The following is a 22213-nucleotide window of genomic DNA, read 5'->3' on the forward strand; positions in this document are numbered from 1 at the left end:
AGCTCTTTAGGAATAAAGGAGGGAAAAAAGAGTAGACAGACAAAGAAAAACAGCATGCATAAGAAGAAGTAAAGGATGAAAAGCAAATCTTTCATTTACAGGCACTGAATAATATGGACTCTGTGTGTGGTGTGTATGAGGCACAGTGTGTGTGCGCCACACTCTCCAGACCTACTGATGCAGTCCTCTAGACTATTTTTACCACTCAGCATGCTAAGTGTGAAGATCAGTGTGTGTGAATGCTCATAAAACTTTGCAAACCTCTCGTTTTCACACTTTAGCAAGAAGACAAAACTCAAAGCATCTGAGCCACACAATCAAAACCATTACATAACCTAACAGGAGTAACACTTTTCCATATATTACACGACCCCAACAGCTCGGCAGTGTAATTGCTGTGTAGCTGTGCAAGTGATACGGAAAGTGCCAAGCTGAGTGTTATGTAACCAGAGCCACATTGCTACAGAGGAACTCACTGACCCCACTGTACTCCACAGTACAACACACTTCAAGCATCCTCACTATTTCAGCTCTGCAGATACAGCAGGTGGTGGGCAATAATACGATATGTTATTGTTATCGTTGAAAAATTCCTTATTGAATTCAAAGACCCAAGAAGTTGGCCTCCAGTGAGCCAATTACTGTTCCAAAATCAAGGGTGGTGATTGGCTGCCATAAGCATGTAATTAAGTTATTAACCCTAACCCTGACCCTAACCCTTCAATTGTTACTGTTATTTTGTACATATTATGCAGCTCTACTGACTTAAAGTAATTCAAACAGTTTATATTTTACCCCAACTGCAGTTGATAAGCTATGTTTGATATTTGACGTGTGCTTCTTTAGTTCACAACAAAAGATGCTAGACTAACATTACTAATAAATACTGGCTAACAAATAGACTGTCACCAACCTCATCTGGGTACATAAATGCAAAAATCATAATTTATTTGCTTCAAATTTCTTTTAAAAGGCTATATAAATGAGAAATAAAAAAAAAACTATTTAGTAAGCAGATATCATGATTAATATTAATATTTAAACATTTAAGCTAAAAATTGAACTATATTATCGTCAGCATTATGTCCTGATCTGTAACACTACAACTCTTTCAAACTGGATGTTGGATGGGGTGTGTTGTACATCAAAACGTCATTATGCAGGTATACCGTTGTGTTTGCTAAGGTTAGCTAGAAGGTGCTTCTCAAATAATGATAAAGTTACAAAAATGAGGTGCTGTGTTCCATTCTGTATAAACAAAGAACAGAACTATAGTTGCAGGCCAATATATTACCACTGATTCGCTAATGAGGCAAAAACATGCAAAATGTTTTGGCAAACCTTTTGGCAATGAACCACAAACTAGTAAGACCGCTGTTCAATTAAAGTAGCTTGCAAAACGTGTATGCAGTGATCATTTTTCACCTGACGATTACAAGGAGATCGCAAATTGGGTATTCTAAAATCAACAGCTGTTACAAGTACATTTTTGCAGATGAGAAGTAAATTTGAGGTAGGCATTGTTTACTTTTTCAACATCTTCGCTGTCCACTTGCTCTCCTAGCTACTATAATGTCGTATGTCACTTACATACTCGATAAATGTTGCTTTATTTTTAAGACACTGCTTTTTTAACATCTTTCATACTGATTTGTTCAAGCGCTGATTTCAACAGATACCCCACTTCGGTTGGCATCACCTGGCACTTGCCACAAGCAAACCCAATTCATGTCGTATGCGGAGTCACAGGCATGTCCGCCAAGTCACTGGTGGGTCCAGCATCCAGCTGGCTCTTCATGAACTCAGGTTCAAACATATACAGTTGAGGCTCATTTGTATTGTGACTGTAAAAATCTTAACTGGGCATCATTTTGATTTTCCAAGTTTAATAGCTTAGCTTCTCGCCTAACAGTGCAGTTCAGAATTCATATATTCATATATTTGGGCATGTATTTATGGAGAGGAGTTTGGCAACAGTCTATGTCCAGTGTTTGTTAGCAATGTTAGCTTAACTGTAAACTAAACTATTTTGCTGTAAACTAAAGAAGCAAACTTCAGATACTAAACATGTCTTGGCTGATTCATTGCATTTGGGGTAAAAGATAAATCATGTTAATTAGATATTTACATGTGACTCTCTTCCTTTATCTTTCAGTGATACTAGAATACAATTTCTATAATTGCTACAGCCAGAGATGCTCAAGCCCATTCCAGGACAGAATTTAGTTCTAACCACAGTGTGCCACATCTGATTCAAATCACTGTCTTTAGAAGAAATTGCATACTAGAAGCAGGTGTGTCAGATTTCCACGTTGAAGGCTGGACATCCAACCTTATTCACATACAGAGAGCATATGCATTTTCCTATTGATTGAACCAATCAATCAAAACACATATCAGCCTATCTGTCAGTGCTGAAAAAGAGCACATAACAACAAGGTACGCACACAGTCAGTATTATGTTAATGCATGTGTTTTTATGCCTTATGTAGAGAAAGCTGATGTTGCTATTAGCAGAGACAGACTCAGAAGGAGAAAATCCCATTAGAATTGAAGAGCTATCTACTACAATACAGAGAGAATGAAAGAGAAAGAGAGAGAGAGAGAGAGAGAGAGAGAGAGAGGTTTGCTTGTCTTAAGGTAAGTACAGGTGCAGTATGTATCAACAGCCAACATTTTTTAGAATTTTTACTATTGATCTTATGTTACTGATCTACATCGGACAATTACAATCGATAATGTAGTACTGTACTTATAGCTTAAAGACCCACTGAGACACATGAAGTCATTACTGAATATGCTTTCTGTTCTTTTTTAAGGAACTTTTAACAACAACAACAACAACAGCAGCAACAACAACAACTCACTCCCTGAAATGGACAGTCTAGTGGATAACACCACCACTCCACATTTAGAACACTCAGGGTTTGAGTTCCTGTCCAAGCAAGAATGCTACAGCTACACATTATACATAGTACACACCATGCTATTGTAATAAGACCCAAAGCATACCTCATGCAAGAATGGAAACACAAATGCTTCAAGCCCCACAAACAAGGTTTTGCATGTTGTTGTATTCTAAAATGTGCACATCTCAATTCATAATACAATGCAAGTGCAAGTTGCATTCTGAGCATTGCAGCAAAGATTGCTACAGCAACAGACAAGATGCTTTGTACCACCAGTGTGCTTCCAACTGGTCAACTGTCCTAATCATGGCAGACCAGCAGCTTGACAAATCTTGTTCTTATAGACTTCTTTCGTATTTTTACTTTTATTACCTATTCATTCCAACAGAACAAATAAAGCAACTCTTACTCATCTACTGTTGCCATGTTTAGTTGTTGTGTCTGCTGAAATAGCAGATTTCACCCACAAATACTTAAATTCTCTCCAGATGAGAATGCCTGCTAAGTGAAGTATAATGCTTAAATTAAAAAATGTAAACGTTTACAATAATTGTCTGACAATGCACTTCATATAAGCATCAAGTCTACACTTGTGTTACATTGCACAACAAGGTGTTAAATATCAATTATTATCAGTATACAAATTCTATATGGGCATCATTAAAAGTAAGCATGACCTTCTCATTGTCCAATTATGTTCCAAATTAGTATCGTATTTCTAGGAACTGAAGACATGCAGTGTGTTGGCTGGTGCTGTTTACTCTTATATGAAATATGTGACTGCAGACTGGGTGCTTATATGTATTTGTACGCTGCTGTTTGTGTGGCCTCTGGGGAGGATTGTATGTAAGGACACAGGCTGAAAGAGGGGAACTGGGGCTCTGGAGAATGAGTGAGGGGCCTTCGCCTACGTGACACTCTGCGCATACCCAACACATTGCCGCACACACACACACACACACACACAAAGACCTAATCCAGCCTCACAGTCACTTGAAATCTCTAACACATACAGCATTCAGTGATGGATCATTCCCTGTACACATATCACACACCCTTGCCCAACCTACAAAAAGCCCACCTTGCAGCGCACACACAATCTTGGAAACATGCATGCACCAAAGCACAGCATAAAATATTCAGTGAATTTTTCAGCATGTGCTCTTTCCCCCTCTGCACGTGTTGAAGTGCAAAAAAGGAGAGACAGGAAAGAGAAGTAAGGGAGGGGGAGACGGAGTCAATGAGGGCAATGAGAGAGAGAGAGAGAGAGAGAGAGAGAGAGAGAGAGAGAGAGAGAGAGAGAGAGAGAGAGAGAGAGCCCAGCTGACTCCTTTCCAAGAAACTCCCCTTAGCAACAGCCCCAGCTCAGTCTGTGCCCTATTGGCCAACTGGCAGCACGCATCACCAGCCCATGCAGGACCCTCTGCCAATCAGACAGCTGCACAGCTTCAGGGGGAGCTGGGCTTTTTGGATTACATGTTCGCCATGGCAACTGAACCTGCCTCTGGCCTAGAGGTGGCCTGTGAAGAAAACATACAGGCTCGTGTGTATATACACACACACACACACACACACACACACACACACACACACACATATACACATATACACAGCTAAACCTGGGACTTATTTTAGCTGCCCTGTTCAAGAACACTTGCAACTTTTTTTTAGTGGCCCTGTTTGAAAACACATACACACACACACACACACACACTATTAATACCCCGCTATTACCCTTTGGCCTCCTTTAAGGCCTGACTATGTTTGTTCTATGTACCACATTATTTGTAAGTTGCTTTGGATAAAAGCGTCTGCTAAATGTAAATGTAATGTAATATAACACACACATATGCAAGCACATACATGAATGCACCCTCCTACACAGAACTGCATACTTAAACATGGGACTTTTTTTTAGAGACTCCTTTCCAGAACACACACAAATACATATACAAATACTATACAAACAAACACACACACACACACACACACACACACACACACACACACACACACACACACAATATTGGACATAGATGTACTGGGGCGTAACAGTGTATGGTGATATGTAATATTGCAATGCAAAATGTGCCAGTTTAGCATAATGACATCGGAATTATACTGACAGATTTTTGCTTTGAAAGAAAAAAAAAAAAAAAAAAATCAGCATTGTACCAGGGCCTAACAATAATCATTTTTATATCAAAATCGCATTTTAAATAAGCTCAAATTTTCAAATCACAAAAGCTAGACTTTTAATTACATACTGAAAATGCAAACCTTAACACATTAGTGTAAAACAGTTGCTTCCAATGACACAATCTGATTTGTTAAGAAAGCATCCCATCCTTCTTTATATTTTATCTCACAGAAGTTACCTAACACATATATCCACTGTTTTTGTCTTTTCTAATATAGAAATAAAGTAACAGTTAGCTGCAATGTAAAGGGAGTCCTTACCTGGTAAATCATCATGTTTTTTTCACTTTACACTGCAGCAAACTGTTACTAGGTTTCTATTTTAGCACATACAAAAACTGAAAAAGGACAAATTAGATAACAGTGCACGTTCAGCTGCTGTTCCAGTGGATGGAGCTGCCACCTTAAAACAATATTGAGGTTTGGGGCTCCTTTAGATTTTTTTATTTTGTGTTGTACAACAGCAATACAACTCTTGATGTTGTGCGTTATTGTGAATAACAACTGAATCACAGCCGGGTTTTTTTTTTCCTGATAAGACGTTCCCTGTCATGTTCCGTTACTTAAATGTCTCTTTTTGAACCACTCCTTGCTTTTAACTATTGTAATGAATTAAACTGAGACACCACTGTATCATATCAAAATGAATTATAAATTCTGTGAATCTGTACACCCCTAACACACAAAAATGCAGAAAGACAAACACACACATGTACTCACATTCCAGCCACAAAAGCAAGGCCGGGTAATGTCAGTGAGAACTGGGCTACAGCACACACTGCTCTGCTCAAATACCCAAATTAAGCTAAAGAGTCTCACGCTGACCAGATCTAAGGTTTATCTCTAAGCCCCATGAACTGGAACATGACATCTGTGCATAAATGTGACCAGGTTGTTGATTTCCACTTCTGAGCCTCACATTTACAGAGCCTTAAAGACCCAGCAGATCATACAGGAGCATAATTCCACACTTTATTAATAAGAATTTAACATATACTAATGAAAACACTGACGTTGTATGTGCTGCAGACTTTCAGAGCAGAGTGACATGTGCCATGTGATCATGTATAGAGCCTGATAAGGATGAATTGGGACAGTGTTGCATCAGAAATTACAGTGCTGCTATAGTCTGGAGAGATGCACACTGAATGTATATAATCTTCTCATCCAGCGCTGTCAATAAGCAAGTGTGGCAATTATCTTTTCACTTCATTTAGTGTCTCAGGTTGGATTTTTATACACACACACACACACACACACACACACACACACACATGGGTAATAATGTACAGAGAAGATCTGAACAGCAAAGAGACTGTGAAAATCTCTTGTAAGGGTTTAAGCCTTAAGCCTGTTACAGACTCTTATCTGAGAGAAACATGAATAGGTGCAGATATCAATACAAAAACTGAGAGTGAGAGAGAGAGAGAGAGAGAGAGAGAGAGAGAGAGAGAGAGAGAGAGAGAGAGAGAGAGAGAGAGAGAGACAGAGAGAAAGACAGAGAGAGACGACAGAAGAGAAAAGAGAGAGAACTGAGAAAAAGACAAAGAGCAAGGAGACAGAAAGACAGAAAGGGGGAAAAGAAAGGAGAGACATAAAAAGAAAAACTGAGAAAAGAAAAAAAAGAGACAGAAAGAGGCAAAGAGAGAGAGGAGAGAGAGTTCTTTGTTCTCGGTGTTGGAGTGGAGATGAGTAGCAGTATCTCAGTGTTTCTTGATGCTGCTGGAGAAAACAAAGCCACTTTAGAATAGACTCCTCAAATCACACCAAACAAACCACTCTGACTCCACGCTCATGTGAAGAAGAGTGTGTGCGTGTGTGTGTGTGAGAGAAAGTGTGCCTGTTTGCGCATGGAAGTGACCCATCTATCACAATCCAACACTGTCTACACAAGATAGTGTGGACAAAGACAAAGATGTGTGCATGTATGAGCGTGTGTGCATGTGCGTCTCTATTCATATCAAGCCATTTTAAGGTCATCAAAATTAACAGCAGGTAATTAAAAGTAATGACAGCATTTCCTTTGAGCTTTGGGCCACTAGCTCACTCTCAGTAGCTAATTAACTTCTACATTAATTACCTCTTAATATGGAGTTAGATCACATACAGGCGCTGGGGTTTTTGTAGGAACTCTAACGGAAGGCGACCTGGGTGATATATTTGTAGAAGAGCATATGGATGTAAATGACAGAGATAAGTGATTTCACTTTAACTGACTTGCACACGCACGCACGTGTCCACAAATAGAGGCAGGTAGGGACAGCATTTCTGATACATTTATTTAAAATACAAAAACAGTGATGTACTGATACAGTACACTGGATTGGTATCAGCAATGACCTAATTCAGTTAGTCAAATATTGGTCAGACATATTGGTCCATGTTCAACACTGCCTCTCAGCAATGGTCGTCGTAAAAACACATTAATTTTATGAAACTTCCAGAATAGGGAAGCCCAAATTTTGTCTTGGGGCATAAGTGCAATGTTTGTGGTGAGCCAAAAAGACAAAATAAAAGTAGCTAGTCTTCAAAATATAACATTACACCACATTATCAAAACACTTAAAAAAAAGAACATTAACAGGAAAATAAGAAATGAATAAGTTATAAATAGTACAAAAGTATGTTTGTTCATCATTGGGTGGTTTGAGTGGGGTTAGGATTTCTTGGGTCAAATCAAACTTTTTTTGATTCGATTTTTGACTTGCAATTTTGACTTGCGTGCTCCACTTTGGGCACATTTTGCACAATCTGAGTAAGACTGCTGGTGTATGACTGTCCCCTTCATGGTAAATTTGTCCCTGTAATTATGTTTATGGGCACATTTTGCACAATTTGAAGAAGATCTGTCTGAAATTTCTATCAAAACATTTGTTCAGTGTTTTTTTCATACTGAAAATATAACCACACCCTCAACAATGATGTTATCAAGCATACAAAAACCTCTCAAACAGTCCCTTCACAAATACAACATAATTGTGGTGTATTAAAGCAGACACTAGAGTAGGCCTGTCACAATTATTACATAATCGCCAAATCACATTTATTTGAGCTGACATCAATTATTTTCCACTTGTTGGATGTAATAAGCATGTTAACTTTGCAATATGCCGAATGTTAATTTATTGCGTTTTCATCGATTTGGTTAAGGCAAATACATGGAAAAATAAGAAAGCCGAAAATGCATCATGGTTCTTCAGAAAACAACAAAAAAACTCCTGACTGGTGTTATAACACATTTACAGGGCAGTGATGAGTAACGTTTGGTTCAGCTGTGTCTATTGTCACTTGGAATCTATCAACAATAATAAAGCAAGTTCCATACTATTATACCTTGTTATCTATAAAACTGGACAAAAAACAGCACATAGCCAAAATACCAGTAGCAGCCATCTAAACCTGAAATTTGCATATGCTTTGGTTCAATTTAATGTCTTGGCTAAATGTTTACATTTGTATTAAGGGGAAATGTATAAATATGTGTGTTTTCTACTTTTTGCTAGCACCAATAAAAAAAACAGCTATAGTCAAAATTTATATTGATATTTTTGGCAATACTAGTTCATCTAGTATGTTGTGGGGCTGTCTTGGCTGACACGCCTTTTCAACATTGCGTGGACATCGGGGGCAGTGCCACTGGATTGGCAGACTGGGGTGGTGGTGCCTCTTTTTAAAAAAAGAGGGGACCAGAGGGTGTGTTCCAAATACAGGGGAATCACACTCCTCAGCCTCCCTGGTAAGGTCTATGCAGGGGTACTGGAGAAGAGAGTCCGGCTTATAGTCGCACCTCAGATCCAGGAGGAGCAGTGCAGGTTCCGCCCTGGTCGTGGAACACTGGACCAACTCTTCACCCTCTCCAGGATAGGATTCTGTAGGGTGCATGGGAGTTTGCCCAACCAGTCGACATGTGCTTTGTGAATTTGAAGAAGGCATCGACTGTGTTCCCCGGGGTATTCTGTGGGAGGTGCTTCGGGAGTACGGGGTACATGGCTCTTTGCTACGAGCCTTTCAGGCCCTGTACAAATAAAGCTGGAGTTTGGTTCGCATAGCTGGCAGTAAGTCAGACTCGTGCCCAGTGAGAGTTGGACTCTGTCAGGGCTGCCCTTTGTCACCGAGTCTATTCATAATTTTTATGGATAGAATTTCTAAGCGCAGTCAGGGGATGGAGGGTGTCCGGTTTGGTGACCTCAGGGTCACACTGCTGCTATTTGCAGATGATGTGGTCCTACTGGGGACATCAGGCCGTGAACTTCAGCTTTCGCTGGATCGGTTTGCAGCCGAGTGTGAAGCGGCCAGGATGAGAATCAGTACCTCTAAATCCGAGACCATGGTTCTCAGGCGGAAAAGGGTGGAGAGCCCTCTCTGGGTCGGGGATAGGCTCTTGCCTCAAGTGGAGGAGTTCAAGTATCTCGGGGTCTTGTTCACGAGTGATGGTACAAGGGAGCGGGAGATTGACAGGCGGATTGGTGCTGGGTAAGCAGTGATGCGGGCTCTTTACCGGTCTGTTGTGGTAAAGAAAGAGCTGAGCCATAAGTCAAGGCTCTCGATTTACTGGTCGATCTACGTTCCCACCCTCACCTATGGTCATGAGCTTTGGGTAATGACCGAAAGAATAAGATTGCAAATACAAGCAGCCGAAATGAGTTTCCTCCACAGGGTGTCTGGACTCTCCCTTAGAGATATGGTGAGAAGTTCGGTCATCTGGGAGGGACTCGGAGTAGAGCCGCTGCTTCTTCACGTCAAGAGGAGCCAGCTGAGGTGGTTCGGGCATCTGGTTAGGATGCCTCCTGGACGCCTCCCTTGGGAGGTGTCACAGGCAAGTCCACCTGGGAGGAGACCCCGGGGAAGACCCAGGACACGCTGGCGTGACTATATCGCTCAGCTGGCCTGGGAGCACCTTGGAATCCCCCTTGGAGAGCTAGTGGAAGTGGCTGGGGAGGTCTGGGCCTCATTGCTTAGGATGCTGCCCCCGCGACCCAAACCCCGGAGAAGCGGAAGATAATGGATGGATGGATGGATGGATAGTTCATCTAGTATCCAGTTAAATATTCCTCCTAAGGTATGAATTTTGTCATAGCTTTATAGTGTTATAATGGTTAACTTAAAATACACATTACTTCTCTGTGCTGTAGCTGGAGCCAGAAAACCAATGCATGCTTTTGTTAAGCAATACTGTTAATATTTATATCTCTTCTGTTTTTACAGATTTTATTTTGCAAAATAAAAATAGTTCATATTTACTTCAGTTGTTAAATAGAGTTATTATTAAAAATGAAGGGACGTCCGAGAATAACAAACCCCAGATAACTTACAAAAGTATCTTTGATAAACATCAAAACTCACTGTTTTGCATTATAAATAAATAAATAAAATAAATACATTTTAGTCACACCACCCACTACTGGTTAATATCTCTCCAAATGCAGATGGCAAACTGATCTTGCTATTTGCCTGAGGGTTTACAAACACAGCGCACATGGAAGCTGACTTATCATCCCTTACACAAACACAAACACACACACACACACACGGCAGTCAAAGATTCTATACACGAATATGTGTAAATGCTGTTTTCATTGTATGGCTTTACTGGTGTATGTTTCTCTATGGTAAGTGAAGGAATTTTTTAAGGTTCGAGAGAAGGCAAGGCCCTAATTATACTGTGTCTCCCTCTCTATCTCTCTCTCTCTCTGAGACATGTCTAAATGGACGCTGATGTTTGGCTTTTGTATAAGGGTACAAAACATCCTAGACGGGCCCCTTTGCTGCACCCCCAAACACATACTCCCCTATACACACACAGCTTAAGAAGGCTTATTACCAGAGTGACGTCACACTCCCCCCTGAGCAGTTATTCAACTCACAGACTAACCTGAGGTTAATGAGTTCTTATGGAGAAAGAGAAAAAAGAGGAGAGAGAGAGAAATGGCAGGTCATGATTGATTTCACCCAGCAAAGCAGCATCTGGGTAATGTCTGCCTGCACAGGGGTGAGGCCGGGGACAGCGTGTGTGTACATGCATATGCCTGTGTGTGTATATGAGAGAGAATGCAGAGTGTGTAATTACTGTGTCAGGCTGTTCAGTGTTTGTCCACACAACCTAAACACCCCGTGGATCTTGGCAGTGGTGGCGGGACGCTGCTAGATCCTCCAGTGTGCTTGTATATGCTGTGGACGCTCTTTCACATACACACTTCACATCCAACCCCAGCTTATGTACCCTCTCTCCATATTCATCCCCTCTCTCCCTGCTAGGGCCCCTCACACACAAAAGCCTGGTGCAACAAAGAGCTGAGGGCAATGACCCAAACCAGAGAGAGAAAGAGAAAAAAGGGGGTGGGAACACAATAAAGCTGGATGTTTAGCTTTTTATAACCTCCTTTTTGACATTTTCCCCAAAAGAATGCTAATAATGTAAGAGTGAGCAGACAAAAATTTAATAATTTTTCCACACTACATACTGTTGCTAAATCGCTCTTACTAAGCAAGGTTTATTTTTATCACATGTAATGTATTCTCTGCACACACAGAACTTATCAACATGGTAAACTGGACTTTCTGGAGGGACTTTTCAGCCACACTAACTTATGTTACATCCAAGGGCTAAAGACACCATGACCTCTTATTTTGACCTTCACAAAGTTTTGGACTGCTTTAGAAATTTCACAATCAGTTCGTTCCTACACTAATAAATATGTTCCAACTTACATTTTGCCTAAAATTTCTCATGGTTGCCCTCAGGTGGTCTGTTTATGAGACCACTTCTGGTCCTGTGAGACTGTCACACTGCCCCTCAACAAAAAATGCTGTATAAGTCATCATACAACTCATTACCCAGGCCTGCATCATAAGTAGGATAGTTTGCGGACAAAGTTAATGTGTCTTAATAACTTTTTTTTAAGGCTGCATATCTGCCACATTAGCCATCCAGGCTGAGTGCTGCTGCTTGCATATTGCATGTTGCTATGGTTGAATACATGATGTTGGCAATCTGGTTAGAATACAGCTTTTAAAACAATACGTTCTGCAGTAGGACAGTGCTCATGGGAGAACTATAGACATGAATGAGCAGTAGACTAACAAAAGCAATAGCAAACTAGAAAGCTTCAATTCCCTGTATGAATGATAGCATGGGTTAACATATATATGTAAATTCTGTTGTATATATATATATATATATATATATATATATATATATATATATATATATATACACACACATACACACACACACACACACACACACTGTATTCTTTTAAAATCATGAAAATCATTAAACATCAATCTTCAAATTGAAAAAAAAAAGCTTAAAATTCTACAAGTATTAATTACATATATCAGTAAATTTAGCTGTATAGCGCTTCAGCGCAATGACACATGTACACTCACACAAACACCTATTTAACCCTCCCTTTCACCTCTTTTGTGACAGTTCATCTTCCTGTCGCTTCACTAAGTGCTAACTTGCACCTGGGCCCTGTTTCCTGCTGATCTCTCCATGCCCCCCTCTCCATCCTTCACTCTCTCTTATCTAACCTGAGCAGCCTCGGCACACTTATGCACACTTCCTCCTTGCATGAAGACATATAAGACATACAATTAGCTCTGTAATGTCAAATAGTCTGAAATTAAGTTATTCAAATTATTCCAATAGTGAATCATATGAACATCTGAGGATTGTCCCACATTGGTCCCCAGATGTCCTCCCTGCAGAAGTGTTAACAGTGGGGTGCACTCAACTGCATTAAAATGATAGTTCAACCAAAAATCTAATTTATAAATTTCACCCCCTTACATGAAACATGGGCACAGCCACTGAAACTATATTGCCCAAATGTGTCTTTTATGGCTGAGGACACTTAATTATGATTCTCAAAAAATCCTCAGGAGAAACAGCATTAAACAAAAAGGAGACATAAGACACGAATCTGGATGATATAAAGTTAATATAGTTATTCACTGTGTCAAAAGTGAGAAAACTCCTAGTCTTGGATGAGAAATTCCCGAGTTTACCATTTTGAGTTTACTCGCAGATAAAGATAAACATTATTATCTTTGCAAATCTGAGTGTAATGTGAAGCTTTATTGAGATCTCTAGTAATATTCAAGAGGAGACACATTTGGGGTCTTTTTCTCAGGAGAAATATTTGAGCAGCAGGAGACTTCAGCAAAGTCTCCTGTGTATTTCCACCTGATCTCATTCTTATCTAAGAGAAACTATAGAGATGTTAAGGAGATCCCTTTTTAGATTTTTTTTTTTTTATTATTTTCTTTGCACCGGAGCTACAAGGCTAATATGGTTAACGAGTCACTGAAGCTTACATTCAGACATGCATAAGCAAGTCTAATTTACATTTCTCAGCATAGCTTAAGATACGTGGGATGATCTGACCTCTTTCAGTAGGCCATCCAGTGGCCACTCTGATGGTGAAATTGAAATCAATAACAATATTTTATATTATATATATATATATTAATATAATAAAAAAAAATGTTTGTTCCCCTCAGTCAGGAGATTAACAAGGAGACTGTTGGCTCTCTCTCGTTGAAAGCTGTGACTGTGTTGAGCTGCTAGTGAGCAATAAGGGGTGAAAGGTGAGGGGTGAGAACCCCCTGCTGTGAAAACACACCTCTCCACAAAGACAGTCATGCCGAGACAAAATGGACAGCACACCTGGACAGCGCAACTGCGGTTAAAAATAGTGCACAACTGCCACATAAAAAAAATAATATTTCAACACAATAAACTACTTTCGTATATGTTGGCTAGCTTGCTCACCTAGGAAGATGTAAAGCTGTGCTAGATTGCTGGTTAGAAGCTTCCATTACTCATTAGCTACATTAGGGTTTATAGCTCTAGTGTAAAACTAAAGGAACAAACTTCAGGCACCAAGCCATGTCTTGACTGATCAATATTATATAAAAGGGAAAGTTTGTGTAAATTAGATTTTTCACTGAACGGCTGCTTTCAGGAAACTAATTACCTTAACACAGTTTTATAATGTGACCAATAAAGTGAATGAAGCCATGAAGCCAATAACATTTTCTGCAACCATTTAGGTGCTTCAAATGTTTAGCATTAAGTCACTGAGTCGACCCACACTGCCCCACAAACTGTCTTATATAACCCACCTTGCACTGTAGATTCACACTGTTAGTCATACATGTTTCTCCCCTGTAACTCTGACTGCACCGTGTGCTTTTATTGCAGATCTCAAGCACGCTCTTGTTTCACCAATGAGGGTTTGCTTCTGTCTCTCTCTTCTCTCTCTTTCTCTCTCTCACACACACACACACACACACACGCAGAGCAGGTGGGCTAAGTGGATGAATCCATCCTTCCTCTGTTCCTTCCCTACCCTCCACTCTCCTCCCTCAGTGACGTAATGTTCTCTCTCCTCGCTGTGAGCAGGAGTGGTGTGAGGGACAATCTTCCTCCTCTCTTCCTGTTCCTCCTCCTCTCCTCCCACAGCCTCCTACGGCTGACTCAGCTAACAGCTCTTTGTCCTGCAGCTCTTTCAATTCAGCTCAATAGAGCTGTGTGCTGTTGCTGCATTTCCAGCATTACTCAATGAAGAAACGCAGTGACAAAAATTAAAGCAAAGGCAATGATTTATAATTAAACATTTAGGGTGCAGAGGAGCTGTCTGACGAAGGTTTGGTAGCCATACATGACATCATAACGCTACCTCCACCATGTGTGATAGATGACGTAGTATGCTTTGAATCATGAGCTGTTCCTTTTCCATACTCTGCTCATCAACAGATACAAGTTAACCGTGTCTTATCTCTTCATAAAAAGTTCAGTTATTTAAGTTCAACTCCAATACGCTGCGGCAGACAGCTAAAATAACTTTTTAAACATCCAAATGTTTATGGAAAATCAAGTTTGTTTCTGTTTATGTAAAACACACACATTTCTATCATACAAATATGCCACTATGCAGTGTTTAGGATTTATTCCACCACATTAATTGCAACTGCAGTTTCATGGTTTAAAAAGTAAAAAAATCAACTAAGTATTCACACTTTTACAAGGATTATGTCATCAAATGTTAATTTATGGGGCACCTTCTCTTGGGAGATTCAGAAGTGGATATCAGGGATTAGAGTTTGAGACAAACTGAAAATAATACTCCTTTTTCTTTTTGACTTCTTTTAAAGTTAAAAAAACTGGCTCATGTTTTTATTCACTACTACAACAGAGTTTTAATCTATAGGCAGAGTCATATATAATCCATGCCCCTGCATTTAAGAGCAGGAAGTGAGACTGCATCCCTGTCCCTCATGGCAACATTTTGAGCAGTTAGATCCCATTATTTTACAGTAAATGTGTCCCAAAACATGAAAACCAGTGTCTAACAAATATTCACTAAAGAAACACACATTTTAGCAATTCAGTATTTTTTCAAATAAAAATTGTGTGTGTGTACAACTGTCCAGAGCTGTGCTTGCTTGTGATGTACTGGCTAGCATTTTTTGAGTTATGCTCAAAATTAGTTAAAAATCAATAAAAGGATTTTAGTCTGAAGTCCAAGTCAATTAAAAGTCCAAAATGTGTTTTCATCTCTAACTTTGAACCAATGTGGTAGAAAGATCCACAAGTAATGATGTATTGATGAAAACTGGAAACTGTAATGGAAATTCTAAGATTTTTATGTTTATGTGGACCCACACATAAAAATTAAGTTATTAAAGTAAAGGAAATATTCTGATGAAGATGAGTTTTTCACTCATATATTTACAACAAAGGGCACTGCTGTTACACAAGCTAATAAAAATAATTCATTAATTCATTAGAACTGTTCTAGCAACCCAAGAAAAAATACATTTCACATGTGATCTAACTTTACCTAGTTCACATGTAGATTTTTTATGTAGTACACATTCAAAGCACACACACTTGAGTGTGTTTACATGTGAAGGTGACACCTAGCTGGCGTTAAGAAGGAGCATAACTGGCAGGCTGTCACAGTGATTGATATCTGTATTTATAGATGGGTGATGCCATGAACTTACCAGAAACATGACTATAACTCTCTCCCTCTCTCTCACAAAATTATTTCTTTCCACAGACATCTCATCATGCCTCCAAATCCAATCTACACAGGATTCAATCTACCGCAGAACTCTCTGGACTATGCTGACCATTCTGCAAAATGCACACTTCAGTATGCCTACAATTCAGTCAGTCTTAATAGAATTAATTATCCAGGCCTGCATCATGAAAAGGGCTACAGCATTTAGTTGACAAAATCAATTAGTTCTCGAAAACATCAATTACTTATTTATTAATGCCACTGACCTCTTTAATGCCTTTAATGCGCATTTTCCTAGTTTGATGCTTCAGATCAGCCATATTAGTGCAGACTGAAGCTCAGCTACTTGTATGCTGTTGTCACAGAAACCATGACTGTAATTCTTACATTTAAATACAGCACTTAAATGGAAGGTGTACCTTCAGTACTTGGCAGACTACGGTGTACACGTTCACGGGGAAACTATGGATAAATGAACGAGCAAGAAACTAACATGAGTAATAGCAAAGTGGAAAAGCTACAGTTCCCTTAGAGCCTCCATTGTAAAGAAAACATCAGGCATAATGTTCAAATCAGTCACTTAATTAAATGATAGCTGACTGATTATAGACTTAATTGTTAGCGGCAGCCTTAATGATGAGCAAACTCTCAATCACATGTTCTCCTTTATTCACTCACTCTGTTTTCCTGTGGCTCTCAAATATAAAGCTGGGAACGGAGAACACAAAAATGTTTACCAATCCTGGCAGACACTTTGGTATTTTCTGGCTCTAACTGACCTACTTCAACGCTGGAAGGGCTGGTTAATTAGCTGATTGGATCAGGTGTGTTTGAGAAGAAAAACAACAAAAAACATACTACATAAATACTACAAAGCTTGGGTCGGAAAACCTGCTTTAGGATGATTTCACAGCAACATTGATTAGTATAGACTAATCAAAGTCCATTCTGACAGGTGTGAACACTGGGTTGCACATCAAACAAAAGAGGACAATAAGAAATAGTAAATCTCAGTTCACTACTATTAAGAATATATATTATTTTCATGATGGACTGACTCTTTATAGATACTCTTATCATTCTTGAAGTACAAAATGATTTCGATTGTTAGAACAGGCATCAGCGATCTTCATGCATTCTAGAAGGAAGCATTATATATTTTATCAAGAACGTGAGAAATGGATCTGGATCCTAAACTGTGATCAGCTAAATATAAGTTCTGGCACTAACAGAGCCAAATGTAAGAAAGTGCTCTTGTTGCCACAAATTTCTGACAAATGAAAAAACATTGTCATATATTATGTGTACCTCACCAGCTGCATTTTGAAATGATCTAAATGAAAAAGACACGTCACAAAAAAACCCAACTTCTGGCCAAAATGGTGTCTGTGCAGGAGCAGGTGTGCATACAGAAGTTTGTTTCACAGAGCGTAGGACCCTGCTTCACCAGTCCACTTTTAATAGCAGTGCTGCTACACAAGGTGTCTTCCTTGTGTTCACTGGCTCTAAATCAAAGACGCACACATGCTATAAAGGCTGCGTGTGACGAGAGAGAGCACAGGTGTGGAGGTTGAAGAAGAGGACATTTCTGAATTGAAATGTCCGTTCTGCATTGATAGATTGTGTAGACAAAAACACAATGGACACCATCCATCCATCCATCAATCAACATCCACTTATCCAGGTCGCAGGGGCAGCAGCCTAAGCAAAAAAGCCCAGGCCACCCTCTCCCCTGCCACCTCCTACAGCTCTTCCAGAGGGATACCGACGCGTTCCCAAGACAGTCGAAAGATATAATCCCTCCAACGTGTCCTGGGTCTTCCCTGGGGTCTCCTCCCCGTCGGTCATGTCTGGAACACCTCCCTAGGGAAGCGTCCAGAGGCCATCCTTACCAGATGCCCGAACCACCTCAACTGACTTCTCTCAACGTGGAAGAGCAGTGGCTCTACTCTGAGCCTCTCCCGAATCGCCGAGCTTCTCACCCTATCTCCAAGGGACAGTCCGGCAAGCCTGCGGAGAAAGTTCATTTCGGCTGCTTGTATCCCTAATCTCGTTCTTTCGGTCACTACCCAAAGCTCGTGACCATAGGTGAGAGTCAGAACGTAGATTTGCCTTCTGGCTCAGCTCTCTCTTCACCATGACGGACCAGTATAGGTTCCGCATTACTGCAGATGCTGCACCAATCCGCCTGTCAACCTCTCGCTCCATCCTTCCTTTACTCGTGAACAAAATCCCAAGATATTTAAACTCCTCCACTTGGGGCAAGAATTCACTCCCGACCTGGACAGAGCATTCACTCTTGACCTGAATTCAATCCCAACCTGGACCTTTTCCGACTGAGGACCATGGTCTGATTTAGAAGTGCTGATTTTCATCCCAGCTGCTTCACACTCGGCTGCAAACTGGTCCAGAGAAAGCTGGAGGTCCCAGCCTGATGATGCCAACAGGACCACATCATCCGCAAAAAAGCAGACGTGAAATCCTGAGGCCACCATACCAGACACCCTCCGCCACTTGGCTGTTCCGAGAAATTCTGTCCATAAAAGTTATGAACAGAATTGGTGACAGTGGACAGCCCTGGCGGAGTCCAACCCTAACTGGAAACCAATCTGACTTACTGCCGGCTATACGAACCAAGCTCCTGCTCTGTTTGTACAGGGACTAAAAGGCCCGTAACAACGAGCCCCTCACCCCGTACTCTCGGAGCACCCCCGACAGGATCCCCTGAGGGACGTGTTCGAAAGCCTTCTTCAAATCCACAAAACACATGTGGACTGGTTGGGCGAACTCCCATGCACACTCCACACAATGGACACATCAAGCCAAATTTATCAGATTTCTAACAACCAAGCAGGAATGGGCACAGAGAAATATGAGCCAAATCTATTTATCTATTAGCAGTCAAGTTGTACAAATGCACTGAAGCACTGCAATGGACTGATGTGAAGCTGGCAATGAAAGGAGGAGTTACAAATGATTACGGTAATATACAACAAAGTATGTAGCCATTTTTTGGCGAAAAATATATTCTCTGGCTATTTTCAAACGCAGATATAGATAAAACCTATGAAGGCTGGTGCATTATTTTCCATGGTCTATATTCCACCACTGTAGAAATGGTTCCCTCACATGTCTATATTTAGTGTAAGTTTAAGTTAATTTTAACAATAATTCAGAATAATTCAGCACTAAATAAACATGAATAAGTATCTCTTGTAGAAATGCTGAAACCAGTTACATACTAATGCAGAGACTACTGAATGTCTGAAAAAAGGACTATGCAGATGAGATTCATGTCTATATGTGATCTTATGTCATTTCGTATTTTATGGTTTCTGCTTTTAGGCCTGCCATAAAGATTTTCTGATGCATGGAATTGTTTTCTAAAGAATCATAATCAAATCTAGATTTACTAATAAGAAAATTCACCAGTGCCTATCATTGCTAAGCTTTTCATAATTATTATGTAATCACCTGCTCGTATTTATTTAAGCTACCTTTCTGCAGCTGTTTTAAAAATGATATGTTTATATCGCAACAAAATGTGAATTTGGTGTTTTCATCGGTTGGGAGGCAAATACAGGTAAATAAAGGAAAGCAGGGGTAAGGGGACAATGTCAAGGGTCTCATGAAGGCCTAACATCTGACCAGTTCTCTGAAGCATTCGGAGTGTAGCAGTGAGCAATGCTTGTTTATGTGAGCTGTGTCTGCCATGAGTTGGGAGCTAGTAAGTGTTTATAGATAGGTAACTAATCAATTAGTCTGACCACTTTAGGCTTGTACTTTAACAGCTGAAAACACACACACACACACACACACACACACACACACACACACACACACACACACACACACCTTTGGCAACCTTTTGAAAGAATGTAGGAACATGCTACTGTACTCTATGACTTGGCAAAAAACTTCAATGGCAAAAACAACTAAAACAGTTGTGACGTAAAGAGTACCTTCCGGACAGCTGCTTGGTGAACTCCAGCACACAGATAATGCCATCCTGACTGAGCTGCAGCATCATCCAATTCTGTTCTTCCTTCTTTTCCTGAAAACTTTCATCCCTTTGGCCGAGTGACTGAGTAACACAGTCTTCCTTCAGATGGTGTCTGGCTTTCCATCCAGAATAACTCTCATGTTGGCCTGCCGAATTTTAACCATGCTGGACAACCGTCCACTGTGGAAAGAATGAATGTTAAATTAGTGTCATGAGATGAATCTCTTTGTTATGATAGAAAAGGCTGAAACTTTTCTTACTTTACTGTATCTCTGGAAAAACTATTCTAAAAATTTAACTGGAATTTCAAATCACCTAAGTAGCAGAAGTAGATATTTTATATGGGTTATATGGGTTTACCATAACATGAACACTATTTTTGGACCTTTGTTTTTATGTAGAACTCATGAAGAGGAGTATAGGCTTTCAACTTATATAAACAAATACAATGAGAATGAGAAACATGTTTTTATCTCTTAATACATACATGAAAGCTCTGAATGTTGCAAACTGGCCACGTTCTACTCTGAAGAACAGAGGGGTAATTATCTGTACCTTATCAGCGCAAGTGGCGCCATCTGGTGGATGCTGAGTCTTCGAGTTTTGTTCAAAGCAAGTGACATAGGCTTAAATATGACAACTTACCATTTACTGTTGTTTAAATTTTACTATATAGGGATAACCATACACTAAGATTAATATTTTCAAAAAATGAGCTTCATTTAAAAATGCTGTACATCCAGTCTTAACTAATTTCAGATATAAAGAGTCCTTGAGAAGAATAACAGCTGATATTAATGGAAAACACAGTATCAACACTGATATCATGAAAAAGTTAAACTTTTTAAAAATGGTCTACAACATAATTTTGCAACACTTTGAGACATTAAGTATTACATTTTTTGTTTTAATGAGGTTTAATAAGTTGGAACAGACAAAAAAGAACCAGCAGTACCATATTAAAGAAAATACTCAATCATTTCTATTTAATGTTTTATGTATACTACACTAACTCCAAATAAACAGAACCAATTATGCTCTCTTTGTAATTGTGCTGAAAAACCGAGCAATATGTGATATGTACTTAATAATGTTTCAGAAAATAACAGAGAAACTTGACAAGTAAAAATGATTTCAAAAGTTTTGTGTGTCAAAATTTTGTTTTTATTACACATTACACTCAGAAAACTTGCTTTTGGTTGTTCAAAGAAAAATCTGCAGGGACATTTTTCCACAACTCCCAAATTCGGTTGTAGAAGTTTGTTGGATTTCCTGAATCTCGAAAGCCAAGAAATCCTAAACACATTCAGTGATGTTGAGGTCTGGACTCTGGGGTGGTCAGTCCATTGTTCTGAGAACAAAGCTGCTTCTTTGTAAGATTTTTACATTTTTTTTTCTATTTTCTTTTCTCAGTAAGGGCTTCAACAGCTAAACATCCTTTCAGTCATCTAACAGACAAAGGATGGACAGAATTTTGAACTGATTTTTTTCAGATGTGAAGCAAGAGTAGATGTCGATTTTCTCCTCTCTCTTAAAGATGAAAGTACTGTTTCTCTGATGGTGACAGTTTTGCTCTACCAGGTCTTCCACAGCTTATAGCAGTCACAATTTCTCTGAATCATTTAATCATTTTTTGTACTGTGGTTTTGAAGACTCCAGTGGTTTTCACTTATTTCCCCTTCATTGTGCAAGTGTATTATTTTAGATTGAATCTCCTGGACTTAATGTACTTAATAGCCATTTTGAATAGAAATGAACAGTGTGTGGTGTCTGTTTGTACAGCACTGTAATTAATTACAACATATGATAAATATAATTTAATACTGTAACCCCAATGTAGGAACATGGTCATAGACTGGAGCTGCGGCTGGGTATGATGCAAACTGCAGTACATACGGTTCATATCAGTTCACCCCTCTTAGTCTTATCCTGGATCAGTTCTCGTCACACAACATAAAGCTGTTCATATACTTATAGTTATCTAAAATGTTTAGGTTTGCGCGGAATGTTTGAATATGAGACCTGCTAATACTGTGACCAGCATTAACACAAACATTTATGAA

At 39.6% G+C, this 22213-nt stretch overlaps 1 protein-coding gene across 3 annotated transcripts in view; it reads right to left on the bottom strand.

Annotated features, from left to right (window-relative positions):
• Window positions 1-22213, bottom strand: part of kdm6ba (lysine (K)-specific demethylase 6B, a) — a 109441-nt gene that overhangs the window by 78471 nt on the left and 8757 nt on the right. For all 3 annotated transcript variants that reach the window (XM_017682097.2, XM_017682095.2, XM_037544623.1), the window contains exon 2: window positions 20110-20330. The gene's annotated coding sequence lies outside the window, so the exon portion shown is untranslated. The remainder of the gene's footprint in view (window positions 1-20109; window positions 20331-22213) is intronic.

Source organism: Pygocentrus nattereri, chromosome 2, assembly GCF_015220715.1.
Source record: "Pygocentrus nattereri isolate fPygNat1 chromosome 2, fPygNat1.pri, whole genome shotgun sequence".
Lineage (NCBI taxonomy): Eukaryota > Metazoa > Chordata > Actinopteri > Characiformes > Serrasalmidae > Pygocentrus > Pygocentrus nattereri.